Genomic DNA, 13563 nt, shown 5'->3' on the forward strand with positions numbered 1-13563 from the left:
TTTTATCTCCTCCACCAGTCTGCCGGATTCTGTCCCGGCAATATGAAAGGCAGGGAGGGGTTCCTCCAATAAATGTAAAATATTTTAGATTTGTCATCATTCAGCTGAAAAAAGGCTGCTATTTATTATTATAATTTAGAAAATATATTTTATTTCTGAAATCTTGTATTTTTAAAGGGGAACTGAAGAGAGAGGTATATGGAGGCTGCCATGTTTATTTCCTGTTAAGCAATACCAGTTGCCTGGCAGCCCTGCTGATCCTCTGCATCTAATACTATTAGCCACAGCCCCTGAACAAGCATGCAGCAGATCAGGTGTTTCAGACTTTAAAGTCAGATCTGACAAGACTAGCTGCATGCTTGCTTCTGATGTTATTCAGATACTACTGCAGAGAAATAGACCAGCAGGGCTGCCAGGCAACTGGTATTGATTAAAAGGAAATAAATATGGCAGCCTCCGTATACCTCTTACTTCAGTTCCCTTTAATTTGGGTCCACTTTAAGGTTAAAGTAGTACTATAGCCAAAGGATGAGTGTAACGTCCAAGCTGCAAACATTTTTAGAGGCATATTAGTATCGGTAGCATCTCTGTTTTATTTTGAAAGATTAATCTGCAAGTTTTCACCCAATTCCCAGAGCTCAGAAGATGAAGGTTTTCCTGTGGATTCTGTTCCTGAGTCATCTCTAAAGATTACCGCTGATAATCTCCATTGCGCACGGCTGTATTAATAATGATCTTGGATTGTGGCAGCACAACAGGTCTGACTCAGTACGAGAAGCGGATACAATGATCCGACGCGCAAAGAACAGCGGCCAGACCGTTTCAGATGTATTCACGCTACAAAAGCACAAACCTTCCCTGCCGTGACCTGTAAACTGTAATAAAGCAAACCTGCTTGTGTGCTGAAATAATGCGAACAATACAGAACTGCCTCCCATTAAGTAGCTTTAGAATTTAGCACATTGATTCCTCTGCGCTATTCATGTTTCAGATTTTGCTTTCTATGAAAGAGGAATGTCAGGCTTCACTAAAATGAACACAATAAGACCATGGAGTGTTTACATTTGAAGTTAAACACATTTTTGTTGTTGCTGATATTATATACAGTGCTGCCCATAATTATTCATACCCCTGCCAAATTTTGACTTAAAGAGAACCAGAGAGGAAGGATAGGGAAAAATAGGAAAAGGTTTTATACATACCTGGGGCTTCCTCTAGTCCCATAAGCACGGATCGCTCCCACGCCGCAATCCTCCGCATCCTGTATCGCCGGTACTGGGCCCCATCACTACCGGCGGACGCGACAAATCGTCCGCATGAACAGGGGCTCCCTCCATACCCTTACGCATGCGGCTGCACAGTTTGCAGCCGCACGCGTAGGTATATGGAGGGAGCCCCTGTGATGCGGACAATTGGCCGCGTCCGCCGGCCGACTCGCGGAAATAACGGGACCCGGTACCGGTGGATCCAGGAAGCGGAAGATGGCGGCGTGGGAGCGATCCAGGCTTATGGGGTTGGAGGAAGCCCTAGGTATGTATAAAACCTTTCCCCCAACTTCTCTGGTTCCCTTTAAAGTTAGTTTTATTCAACCAGCACTTTCCTCCTGGCCAGCACAGGTGTCACTTTTGGCTTTCAACCACATCCTCTGAGATTTTCCACAGTGCGGAACATCTTGTATTTTTTTAATAATACTTTGCAATGTAGCCACTGGAACTTGAAAACATTTAGAAATGGCCTTGTAGCCCTTTCTTTACTTGTGAGCAGCCACAATACACAGCCGCAGGTCCTCACTGAGCTCCATTGTCTTAGCCATGACTGTCCCCAAACCAACTGCAGACAGCTGCTGATTTTCACCTGTTGAGTTTATTAAAACAGCTGTTGCCAATTAATCAGGGTAATTAGGATGCTTTACAACAGCTTGGACTATTTGGAATGGTATAGAACTTTGGATTTTCCCACAGGCTGTGACAGTTTGTGAAGGGTATGAATAATTTTTGACTGGACACTTTTTGCTCAAATGTAAATAAAAGCTGAGAATTTGTTTTGCACAATAATGCCTCTTGTACATCGTCTTATCTTTTGGGAGACACCTATGTCATTTCCTGTAAAAAAAAAAATGACTTGCTGGTTGAATAAAAGTCATTTTAAGTCAAAATTTGCCAGGGGTATGAATAATTATGGGCAGCACTATATATGCAGGGCCGGATTTGGACATTTTACTGCCCAAGGCCCACTGTCACCCCCCCCCCCTTCCCCGCCCCATCCTGTGCACCTCTCATCCTGCTCTGCCTGTCCCATTTGTTGGGGGGGGTTGCTCCACTGCTTGCCCCTGTGTAAGCCGGGCGACTGCAGACTCGGTATGTGACTGCTGCAGTTTACATGTTTGGCAGTTTGACTGCCTTAGTGTGCCAGCCCACTGCCCGCCCCTTGCTTCCTTTGCGGCCTTGCCTTAAAGGATACCTGAGGTGACATGTGACATGATGAGATAGACATAAGGGGGCGTACAGTGCCTAGCACACAAATAACTATGCTGTGTTCCTTTTTTTCTTTCTCCGTCTGAAAGAGTTAAATATTAGGTATGTAAGTGGCTGACTCAGTCCTGACTCAGACAGGAAGTGACTACAGTCTGACCCTCGTTGATAAGAAATTCCAACTATAAAGCACTTTCCTAGCAGAAAATGGCTTCTGAGGGCAGGAAAGAGATAGAAAGGTTCAATAGTTCATAGATTTTAGCTCTGGAATGTGTCATTGAATAAAAACAATAAAACAGTTAAAACTTAAACAGTAGATTTAAACATAAAAAAACTTGTGGAATATCTTAAAAAAGTCATTTTTAGGAGACGGAAGATCATTTGTTTATTTTCATTAGTTTATTTTTGCCTCGGGTGTCCTTTAAATCCGGCCATGCATATATGGGAAATGTTAAGTGTAAATTATTCAGATTTACTGGAAAGGCACGTCTAGGAGTAATTTACTTTTTCTTTCTCTCTTTTGCTCTCCCCACCTACAGTGAGGGAAAGAAGTATTTGGTCCCTTGCTGGCTTTGCTCATTGCCCCCAGTCTATAATTGTAATGGCAGGTTTATTGTTGTAAGAGATAAGGGAAGGAGGGAGAGGTGGCAGCTCCTCCCAAGGCAGACTGCATCTGAGTGACGAACAGCATAGGTGTGCAGACTGAGCCTAATTAAAGGCAGGGTACATGTCTAGCATTCAAAAGAGATGCACCAAATTAACGTTAATGGGGGATGTTAGCTTCCAAAAACAGTTTGCATGCATAGTGTTCCATACTGGACCCTTCCACCGCAATGAGGTTATTCTTCTGGAAGGGTCCCTAACTTCTAACTAATTACCAAACTAGCATAGTGTGAACCTAATTGTAAGAGATAGACTAACAACAAAAGAACCAATCAACCAACCACAAAGTCAAAGCTTGATGTGCATTGTAATGAGGAAAATACATATTTTTTCCCCTTTCAAAAGATAACGTAGTACTTAGGGGCAAAACTCTTGTTGGCAATCACAGAGGTCAGATGTTGCCTGCTGTAATTGACCACGTTTTCCCATATCTCAGGAGGGATTTTGTCCCACTCCTCTTTGCATATCCTATCCAAGTCAGCAACATTTTAAGGCTGATGTTTCGATCCTTCCACTACTACCACAGATTTTCTGTTGGATTAAGGTCTGGAGACTGGCTAGGCCACTCAAGGACCTTCCTGTACTTCTTCTTGAGCTACTCCTTTGTTGCCTTGGCTGTGTGTTTTGGGTTATCGTCATGCTGGAATACCCAGCCATGGCCCGGCCATTTTACTTGCCCTAGCCAAATGAAGGAGATGCTCACTGAAGATTTTATGGTACGTGGTCCTGTCAATTGTCCCTTCAATGCAGTGAAGGTGCCCTGCCCCCTTAGCAGAAAAACACCCCCAAAGCATAATGGCCCACCTCCATGTGCACAACATACTGCACCAAAAACTGTGCCGTATCTCACAGTTCTGCAGTCTGCATCCCTCACTCCAAATGAAGAAAGACTGGGTCTCGACCTGGATTTTAGGCCAATTGGCCAGTTTTTATTTGCAGAACCACAGTGCTAGAGCACAACGTTTCGACCAGATGGTCTTTATCAAGTGCTTACCAAGTATTTGTGCAACAATCACATATATAGACAATTAAAACACACCCCACTAAGGGGCGGGCACAACACTTAAAGAGACAAGCCACATTGTATTATTATTATCACAGGAAACATTTTAGATTATATGCCTCGTTCATGCCATTTGGCGCCAAAGTGCCGAGGTCATCAATCCACCTACTCTCCCTGCGCAACAAGGAGGCTTGGGGGTCCACACCCTCCTGCGAGAACACCTTTTCCAGCACACACCATCTTAGGTCACCTACTGCATGTCCACATTCGAAAAAATGACGACCCACAGGGGATTCAAATTTATCCTTGGATTTCTCATTATCCTCCTTTTTGTAATTCCTAATGCTACTCCTATGCTCATTTATCCTCCTCCTAGCATCCCTAGTAGTCTGGCCCACGTAGCCCATGCCGCAGGGGCACTTCAGCAAGTAAACAATATTTAACGTTGTACACGAAAAATTTCCTTTAATGTTAATTCTTGTTCCCTTAGTGGTATGTGTGACATAGTCACCACGCATAATTGAGGAACAGTTCTGGCAATTCATACATGGGAAAGTGCCCCTGCGGCGAGGGACAAACGCGGTATCAGCGTTCCTCGTATCCTTTAGCTCAGCCCTCACTAGCTGGTCCCTGACACTTTTCCCCTTCCTGAAAACCATTTTAGGGGGGGCACGAAATACCCTAGAGAGCAATAGGTCAGTTTCCACCACTGCCCAGGCGCCCAACAGACATCGTCTAATGTCTGTTGCATGATTATCATACGTTAATATGAATTGTACCCCCTCCTGGTAAACCTCTTTTCTCTCTTTCCTCTTTCTCAACTCCTTTCTATCCATGCTAGCTACATCAGCTGCTATTCTTTCCACTTCCTTGCGTTGGTAACCCCTTTCTACATACTCACCCACCATCCTCCTAGATTGTACCACATATTTCTCATCACTAGATGTGATTCTACGGGCTCTAATCAGTTGACTTTTTGGAAGTCCCCTGATCAGAGATGGTGGGTGACAACTACTAGCCAGTAGTGAGTTGTTCCTATCTGTACTTTTGCGAAACAAATCTGTTTCAAAGTAGCTCCCCTTGATCTCAATATCTACATCGAGGAAATGCAGTTTTGTAGTGTCGTATTCCAGGGTAAACTTAAGTGTATCATGGCAGAGGTTGAGACCATGAAAGAAATCAAGCAACAGCTGTTCGGGCCCTGTCCAGCAAAAAAACAGGTCATCAATATACCTGCAGAAGCCCCTGCTGTAAGTTTTAAAAAGATCATTCTCAAGCATAAATTTGGCCTCAAACTCTGCCATGTACACATTCGCTAAACTTGGCGCATACGGGGCCCCCATAGGAACTCCCTGTACCTGTAGAAAAAAATCCTGACCACATCTGAAATAGTTAGATTTCAAACAGAACTCCAAAAGGGTTATTGCAAACAACATTTGGTCTGTATTACCACCATCTCTCTCAAAAACATTTCTCACTGCTGCCACCCCCTCGTCATGGGGAATGTTAGTATAAAGACTAACTACGTCTAAACTGACCAAAAATGTCACATCGTCCGCTGACAATTGTTCTAGAAATGAAAGAAAATGTGTGGTATCCCTGAGACATCTGGAATTGGACCAGACCTCAGGCTGCAGTACCGTATCTATAAACACTCCCAGCGGCTCCAAAAGTGAATTAACGGCAGATAAGATAGGCCTGCCAGGTGGATGTAGTACATTTTTATGGACCTTAGGGAGTGTGTACAGAACAGGAACTCTGTATGAATCTTTTTTCAAAGCGGACGCAAGTTCACTTGAAATCCAACCATCCTCATAAGCAGGGGTGCCTCTAGCCTTTTTGTCACTCCAGGCGAGAAAGCCTGCGGCGCCCCCCCCCCCCCCCCTTCTGACACACCTTTCACTTATTAATAATATCATAGGATGTTAAACTAAGTATGGTAGAGATTAGATTGTGAGCTCCTCTGATGACAGTCAGTGACATGGCTATGTACTCTGTAAAGTGCTGTCAGTGCTATATAAATACATAATAATAATAATATGGTAGGACATTAGACTATGACTATGGTAGGATTAGAGTGTGAGCCCCTCTGAGGACAGTCAGTGACAGGACTACGTACTCTGTAAAGTGCTGCAGGAGATGTCAGTGCTATATAAATACATAATAATAATATGGTAGGGCATTAGACTATAACTATGGTAGGGTTTAGATTGTGAGCTCCTCTGAGGACAGTCAGTGACATGACTATGTACTCTGTAAAGTGCTGCAGGAGATGTCAGCACTACAGAAATACATAATAATATGGTAGGGCATTAGACTATGACTATGATAGGATTAGATTGTGAGCTCCTCTGAGGACAGTCAGTGACAGGACTATGTACTCTGTAATGTGCTGCAGAAGATGTCAGTGCTATATAAATACATAATAACAATATGGTAGGACATTACACTATGACTATGGCAGGATTTATTGTGAGCTCCTCTGAGGACAGTCAGTGACAGGACTATGTACTCTGTAAAGTGCTGCAGAAGAGATCAGTGCTATATAAACACATAATAATAATATGCTAGGACATTAGACTATGACTATGGTAGGACTAGATTTTCAGCTCCTCTGAGGAGATTCAGTGACATGACTATGTACTCTGTAAAGTGATGCAGAAGATGTCAGTGGTATATATATATACATAATAATAATATGGTAGGACATTCCACTATGACTATGGTAGGGATTAGATTGTGAGCTCCTCTGAGGACAGTCAGTGACATGAATATAAAGTTAATACAATCTGTACTGAAGATGAAAGCATTGTAAAATAACACATCATAATCTTAATAGGGGTCAGCAATTACCATCTTATGAGAGAAGAAAGTGAGCGAGAAGGAAGGGAAAGACAGCAGTCTGTGAGAGAAGGCAGGTAGGGATAGTAAGAGATAGCAGATGCAGGAGCATCTGCTATCTCTTACTATCCCTAGAAGTGGAAGTGTCACATAAGAGAGGATGTAGAGGAAAAGGAGAGTGGGGAGAAGTAAGGTAAATAGAGGAATGTAGGAGGGACAGACACTGAAACATGTGTGAGAGTCACAGTAGAATGAATAGTGAGAGAGATGTGTCTCACCGCAGCAGGGCAGGGGTTAAAGCACTAGGAAGGGGGATACAAGGAGGAGGGAGAGTGAGAGGAGCATATGAGAAGCAAAGCAGGACAATAACAGGGCAGCCAGACACAGGAACTTTCAGCTGCAGGTCAGCTTGCTAATGTACAAATAGTATGCACCTTACACAGTCTGCTTCTGTGACTATGTGCTGTCCTTATCATTTAGCCTGGACAGTACTATAAATGGCTGTTGTGCACCACTGAGAGATCAATCTAATCAGCTCTAATCAGCTGCATATATGCTGATTAGAATCTGTAATCATGCAGCCTGGTGTAGTATTGTCCACAATGCAGATAATATCAGCAGTTGCAGTAACAGGAGCAGAGTGCCCACGTTCCTGATATGCTCACTCACTAATTACAGCCAGGGAGCCTCCTCAGCTTGCTTGTATTCTGGAAGGGTGGATTAGAGCAGGACCTGCTTTGAGGTTGTCTAGTGAGGGCTGGCAGGGGGACCCGGGTGTGGGGATGGAGCAGGGACATATGCAGAACAGTAGCAGCACACTTGTTGGATGACAATACCCCATTCTCCTCCTGCAGCCCGCTCCCCTCTCCTCCAACTGTTCTGTATGGGAGGGGAGTCTCGCTGTTTCTCCCTTTACAGTCAGCAGTCAGGCAGATGGCAGTGCTCAGCTCACCTCTGTCACACACTCACAGCCAGATCGTGCAGGGCAGACAAGGGGGTATGTTGGACTATCAGGCACACTGGAGTCTCTGAGAGTCACGCACGCTGGCTGAACAGGCGGGGGGCGGAGTTAGAGCCGCACGATGTACAAAATATACCCGGGCAGCTCAGCTAGCTAGGGGGTGGAGCGGAGGAGTGGGAACAGCAGTGTGTTGAACGCTGCTTGCTTCTATTGGCTGGGCGGCATCGGGGGGAGTGAATAGAGGCGGACCAGTGGAGACTGGATAGCACGTGGTGTGCTTTCCGTGCATGTAAAGTAAATAATGCACGGAGACCACCGCGGTCCCCCACAATTGCGCTTATCCCGTTCACAGCGCTCCAGGCAATCGCCTATAATGGCCTGGTGGTAGAGGCGGCCCTGCTCATAAGCTTTCGATAACAGTCCCTCAATTTCTTCCTTTATATTCAAGGAGGGATCGCTCTGCAGTCTTTTATAAACTGTGACATCATTCACCTGTCTTTCCAGTTTAGATAAATAATCAGTCCTGGATTGAGCCACCAGAGCTCCCCCCTTGTCAGCCTTTTTAAATATCACCTCTTTGTTATTCTTCCAACCCTGCAAAGCTTGCCTTTCCACTAGAGAGACATTATGCATCTTATAATATTTACTGTCCCTCCACATTTTCTCTAATTTGCTTAAAAAAAACGGTTTGGAATACATCCAGTGCTGGGCAGCTCAGGGGTGCTTCCATCTTACAATAATACAATACAATAACATTTCTATAGCGCTTTTCTCCCATAGGACTCAAAGCGCTTAGGCTCTCTCAGATTCAGTAATTAGTAGGATGAAGTTTTCACACAACAAATGTTATATTTCTGCAAATGCCAAACTGAACATGTGGGTTTTCAGTCTTACTCTTAACCCTCAGTTTATCAGGAACATCAGTGTTCGTCCTGGTATCCCCCTGTGCAATGTTTGCAATGCTGTTAGCTGGCTTTTTCAAAAAGTGCCAGACCTTCCATATTGATGACCTCGGCACTTTGGCGCCAAATGGCATGAACGAGGCATATAATCTAAAATGTTTCCTGTGATAATAATAATACAATGTGGCTTGTCTCTTTAAGTGTTGTGCCCGCCCCTTAGTGGGGTGTGTTTTAATTGTCTATATATGTGATTGTTGCACAAATACTTGGTAAGCACTTGATAAAGACCATCTGGTCGAAACGTTGTGCTCTAGCACTGTGGTTCTGCAAATAAAAACTGGCCAATTGGCCTAAAATCCAGGTCGAGACCCAGTCTTTCTTCATTCGGACTGTTGTTGCACCCTTGGTGGATACAGGTGTGGACTGGTTGACTCCCTGGTGCTGTATTAAGAAGTGGGGTTGTAGCATCAAGGTTATACCTATACCTTGCATCCCTCACTCCTCTATCTTGTGGCATAGCCACACCTCGCACCATTATCCAGAGTGGAAGGAAGTGGTTAGAGACTGTCATAGCCACACCTCCCCAGTGCCTATTGAGTGCTCATTGTCAAGAAGTGGGTTATCTACTGCCTGGCACACACCATGCACTTCCCCATCAGATAGACAAGTCGAATATGTCCAACAGGTCTGATTTAATTGATTGATTGAATGATCAGATTGGACCTGTCTAAAATCATCATTTCGAGCTATCTACCTGATGGGAAATTGGATGGTGTGTACCAGACATACAACTGACGGAAATCACATATCTTAAGATAGCCACTAATCTTAATTGTAAAATATTTGTTGAGTATATTTAGCCAATTTACCTATCTATTGCAAAGACAAGATAGTACAATCAAGATTGTACAGATGATGAGCACCATTAGATCTGTAGATCTACAGCAGTGCAATATTTAGAGAGTGTGTGATTGCTGTTAGGGTGCTAACTAGGTTCCATCATGGGGTGCTTTCTGATACTAGGGTCCATCATGGGGTGCTTTCTGATACTAGGGTCCATCATGGGGTGCTTTCTGATACTAGGGTCCATCATTGGGTGCTTTCTGATACTAGGGTCCATCATGGGGTGCTTTCTGATACTAGGGTCCATCATGGGGTGCTTTCTGATACTAGGGTCCATCATGGGGTGCTTTCTGATACTAGGGTCCATCATGGGGTGCTTTCTGATACTAGGGTCCATCATGGGGTGCTTTCTGATACTAGGGTCCATCATTGGGTGCTTTCTGATACTAGGGTCCATCATGGGGTGCTTTCTGATACTAGGGTCCATCATTTAGTGCTTTCTGATACTAGGGTCCATCATGGGGTGCTTTCTGATACTAGGGTCCATCATGGGGTGCTTTCTGATACTAGGGTCCATCATTGGGTGCTTTCTGATACTAGGGTCCATCATTGGGTGCTTTCTGATACTAGGGTCTATCATGGGGTGCTTTCTGATACTAGAGCCCATCATGGGGTGCTTTCTGATACTAGGGCCCATCATGGGGTGCTTTTTGATACTAGGGTCCATCATGGGGTGCTGTCTGATACAGTGGTCCATCATTAGGTGCTGTCTGATACAAGGGTCCATCATGGGGTGCTGTCTGATACAAGGGTCCACCAGGGATGTTGTCTGATACAATGGTCCATCATGGGGTGCTGTCTAATACTAGGGTCCATCATAGGGTGCTGTCTAATACTAGGGTCCATCAGGGGTGCTGTCTGATACTAGTGTCCATCATAGGGTGCTTTCTAATACTAGGGTACATCAGGGGTGCTGTATGATACTAGTGTCCATCATAGGGTGCTGTCTAATACTAGGGTCCATCAGGGGTGCTGTCTGATACTAGTGTCCATCATGGGGTGCTGACTGTTACTGGGGTCTGTCACTTGGTGCCATCTGTTACTGGGGTCTGTCATTGGGTGCCGTCTTTTACTGGGGTCTGTCATTGGGTACTGTCTGTTACTGGGATATGTCATTGAGTGCCATCTTTTACTGGGGTCTGTCATTGGGATCTGGCGACCAGGGTTCGAATCTCGGCCCTTCCTATTCAATAAGCCAGCACCTATTCAGTAAGGAGATCTTGGGCATGACTTCCTAACACTGCTACACGCCCTAGTTGCTGCAGCTCTGGTGCTTTGAGCCTGCCAGGAGAAAAAGTCTTGCCTTTTCTCTAATTTGAAGATGTTTTGCAGTAGGGGAACGTTACAGCTTTCCAATTAGCCTTAATTTCATCAGCCAATCTTTATGGAAGCAAGTGTTCACAAAAGATTGTCCCTGTGGTTACAGAGTGTTGGCAGGGCCATTTTAAGGTGAAATGGGGCCCTGGTAGAAAATTAACATAACCCCCATCCCTGAGATGGCAGTATTGGGTGGCCTTTGTGCCCCTTCCTTAAGATAGAGATATCAGGTGGCTTTTGTACCCCATACACAAGATAGCGCTATTACATGGCCCTTGTCCCCCCCCCCCCCCCCCCCATAGGCTTTTGTGTCCTCCCCACAGCGGTATTAGTTGACCTTTTCCCACACCCCTTCCAGATAGCCATATTAGGTGGCATTTGTTCTCCCCACCATATCACCATATAGCAGTGTTAGATAGCCTTTGTCCCACCATCCCCACAGATAGCGCTATTACATGGCCTCTCTCCCATAGGCTTTTGTGACCTCCCCTACAACTGTATTGGTTGACCTTTTCCCCCACCCTTCCAGATAGCCGTATTAGGTGGTATTTCTTCTCCCCACCATATAGCAGTGTTAGATAGCCTTTGTCCCACCATCCCCACAGATAGCGGTATTAGGTGGCCTTTGTGGTCAGATAGCCTTTGTCCCTGCACAACCCCAGACTACACTATTAGGCGACTTTTGCCCCCCACCACCAAATAGCAGTATTAGATGGCCTTGTCATTTGTTCCCTTCACCTTTCCTCCAACATTACAAAGTAAGCACAGAAGAGCATCATATCTCACTTGTCCTGCGTCACTCTACCGCCTCCCTCTTCCTTCCCCAGCATGCTCCAAGCTCCTGTACCTAACACTGGCAGCTCTTCTCTGTCTTCTGCAGGTATGTATACACACTGAGGTAATATCATAGCTCCCTACCGTCCCGCTTTTGGAGGGACTGTCCCTCTTTTGGAACACACTCCAACTGTCCCTATTTTTTCCTCATTTGTCCCTCTTTCAGGACTGATGTATAGATCTATGTAAATATATGTATTTTTACCTACTGAAAAATGTGTTTAATTGACTCTAAACTTTATTCCCATGCTTTAAATTAATATAGTTTTCCCTTTCCAATGTTAATATGAAGGATAATGGATCAGGATAGAATGGACCAGTGTGGTCTGAATTACAAAACAACATATTTTTCTTATGAAATCTTTATGGTAGCATGACTAGAGTTGTGTCAGGGGTGTGATTAGGGGAGTGGCAGAGGCAGGACTTAAGTGTCCCTCTTTCTTATCTCAAAAATTTGAGAGGTATGGGTAACATACCAGTGGGTCACGGGGACAGAGACCCCACTACTAGGGGCCATGATGACCAGAGGTAGTGCTGAGGAAGAGAAACGAGCGCGATGGCTGGACAGGTGAGACATTACGCTTTGCTGTGCCTACATTGCATTGCGCCCTGGTTGTCACCCTTCTGACAGGCATTTGACCGGTTTACCTCACTGCAGTGTCAGCTATGGGTGTTTGTGGGATGCCATAATGTGATCATGCTGCACTTATAGCCATATCCTTTCTACTACTGGTGAAACTTGCCTATTTCTGCTTCACAGGAATTTTCATGAGAATTTTGAAAAAAATAAAATAAAATAATGAATTTCACAGAATTCAGAATTTTAAGCAGATAGCACTTGTCAATGGGCATATGAAAACTTGTTTGAGACAATGCTTGTTTTGGCAAAGTCTTATTATCTGAAAATCCTACGATTTCTACTCTGCAAAGGCCATGTGAGATCATCCGGGCACTCATGGTGGCGGAATGCTGAGACCCGGGTTAAGGCGCAAGCTTCCGGGTCTCGGCAGGCCACTGACATCACTGGAGAGCAGCCTGGTGCTCAGCTCCCATTGGATAGGCGGCAGACGCGCTCTGCCGCTGTAAACATTAGCCATGTGTGTGTGTTTCGTGTCAGCTAACCTGCTGACACGCTGGTATGTTATTGGTTGCTTTCGATTCCTTTGCTTTCTGATTGGTTAGTCCTTGTATTTAACTCAGGTGAGTGATATCGCCCGTGATAGCATTAGCTTTTGGCTTGTTGCTGGGTATGCGCTCACAAACCATTGACTCCTGTTGCCGATTCTGCCTTGTATCCTGACTACGTTTTAATCTAGATTGATTCCCTGGTGCCGACTCTGCTTGTGTCCTGACCACGCTCTATTGGGTTACCCGTTGCCGACTCTGCTTTCAGTGTCGGACTGGGAGGTGAAAAAATGGAGGAAATCCACCTGCTGGCCAAGCAGCAGTAATCAGGTGTTGCTGCTTACAGTGAAGACTTGCTGCAGGTTTCTGTTGGGAGTCATAACACAGGGTTTCTGCTGCTTGGCCAGCAGGTGGATTTCCTCAGTTTTTCCACCTCCCAGTCCCACACTGTCTGCTTTTGTACCTGGACCTTGCCTGTTTGCCGCCTGGATCGACCTCTGCCTGGATAAGGACTTGTAAGAACGCTGCCTGCCCTGACATCTG

The 13563-nt window shown here is 45.0% G+C and overlaps 1 protein-coding gene across 6 annotated transcripts in view; it reads right to left on the reverse strand.

The window, feature by feature from the left end:
• The window catches only part of ADAMTS12 (ADAM metallopeptidase with thrombospondin type 1 motif 12), a 244707-nt gene that overhangs the window by 38772 nt on the left and 192372 nt on the right, over positions 1-13563 (reverse strand). The gene's annotated exons all lie outside the window — the stretch shown is intronic.

This window comes from Hyperolius riggenbachi, chromosome 1, assembly GCF_040937935.1.
Source record: "Hyperolius riggenbachi isolate aHypRig1 chromosome 1, aHypRig1.pri, whole genome shotgun sequence".
In the NCBI taxonomy this organism is placed as follows: domain Eukaryota; kingdom Metazoa; phylum Chordata; class Amphibia; order Anura; family Hyperoliidae; genus Hyperolius; species Hyperolius riggenbachi.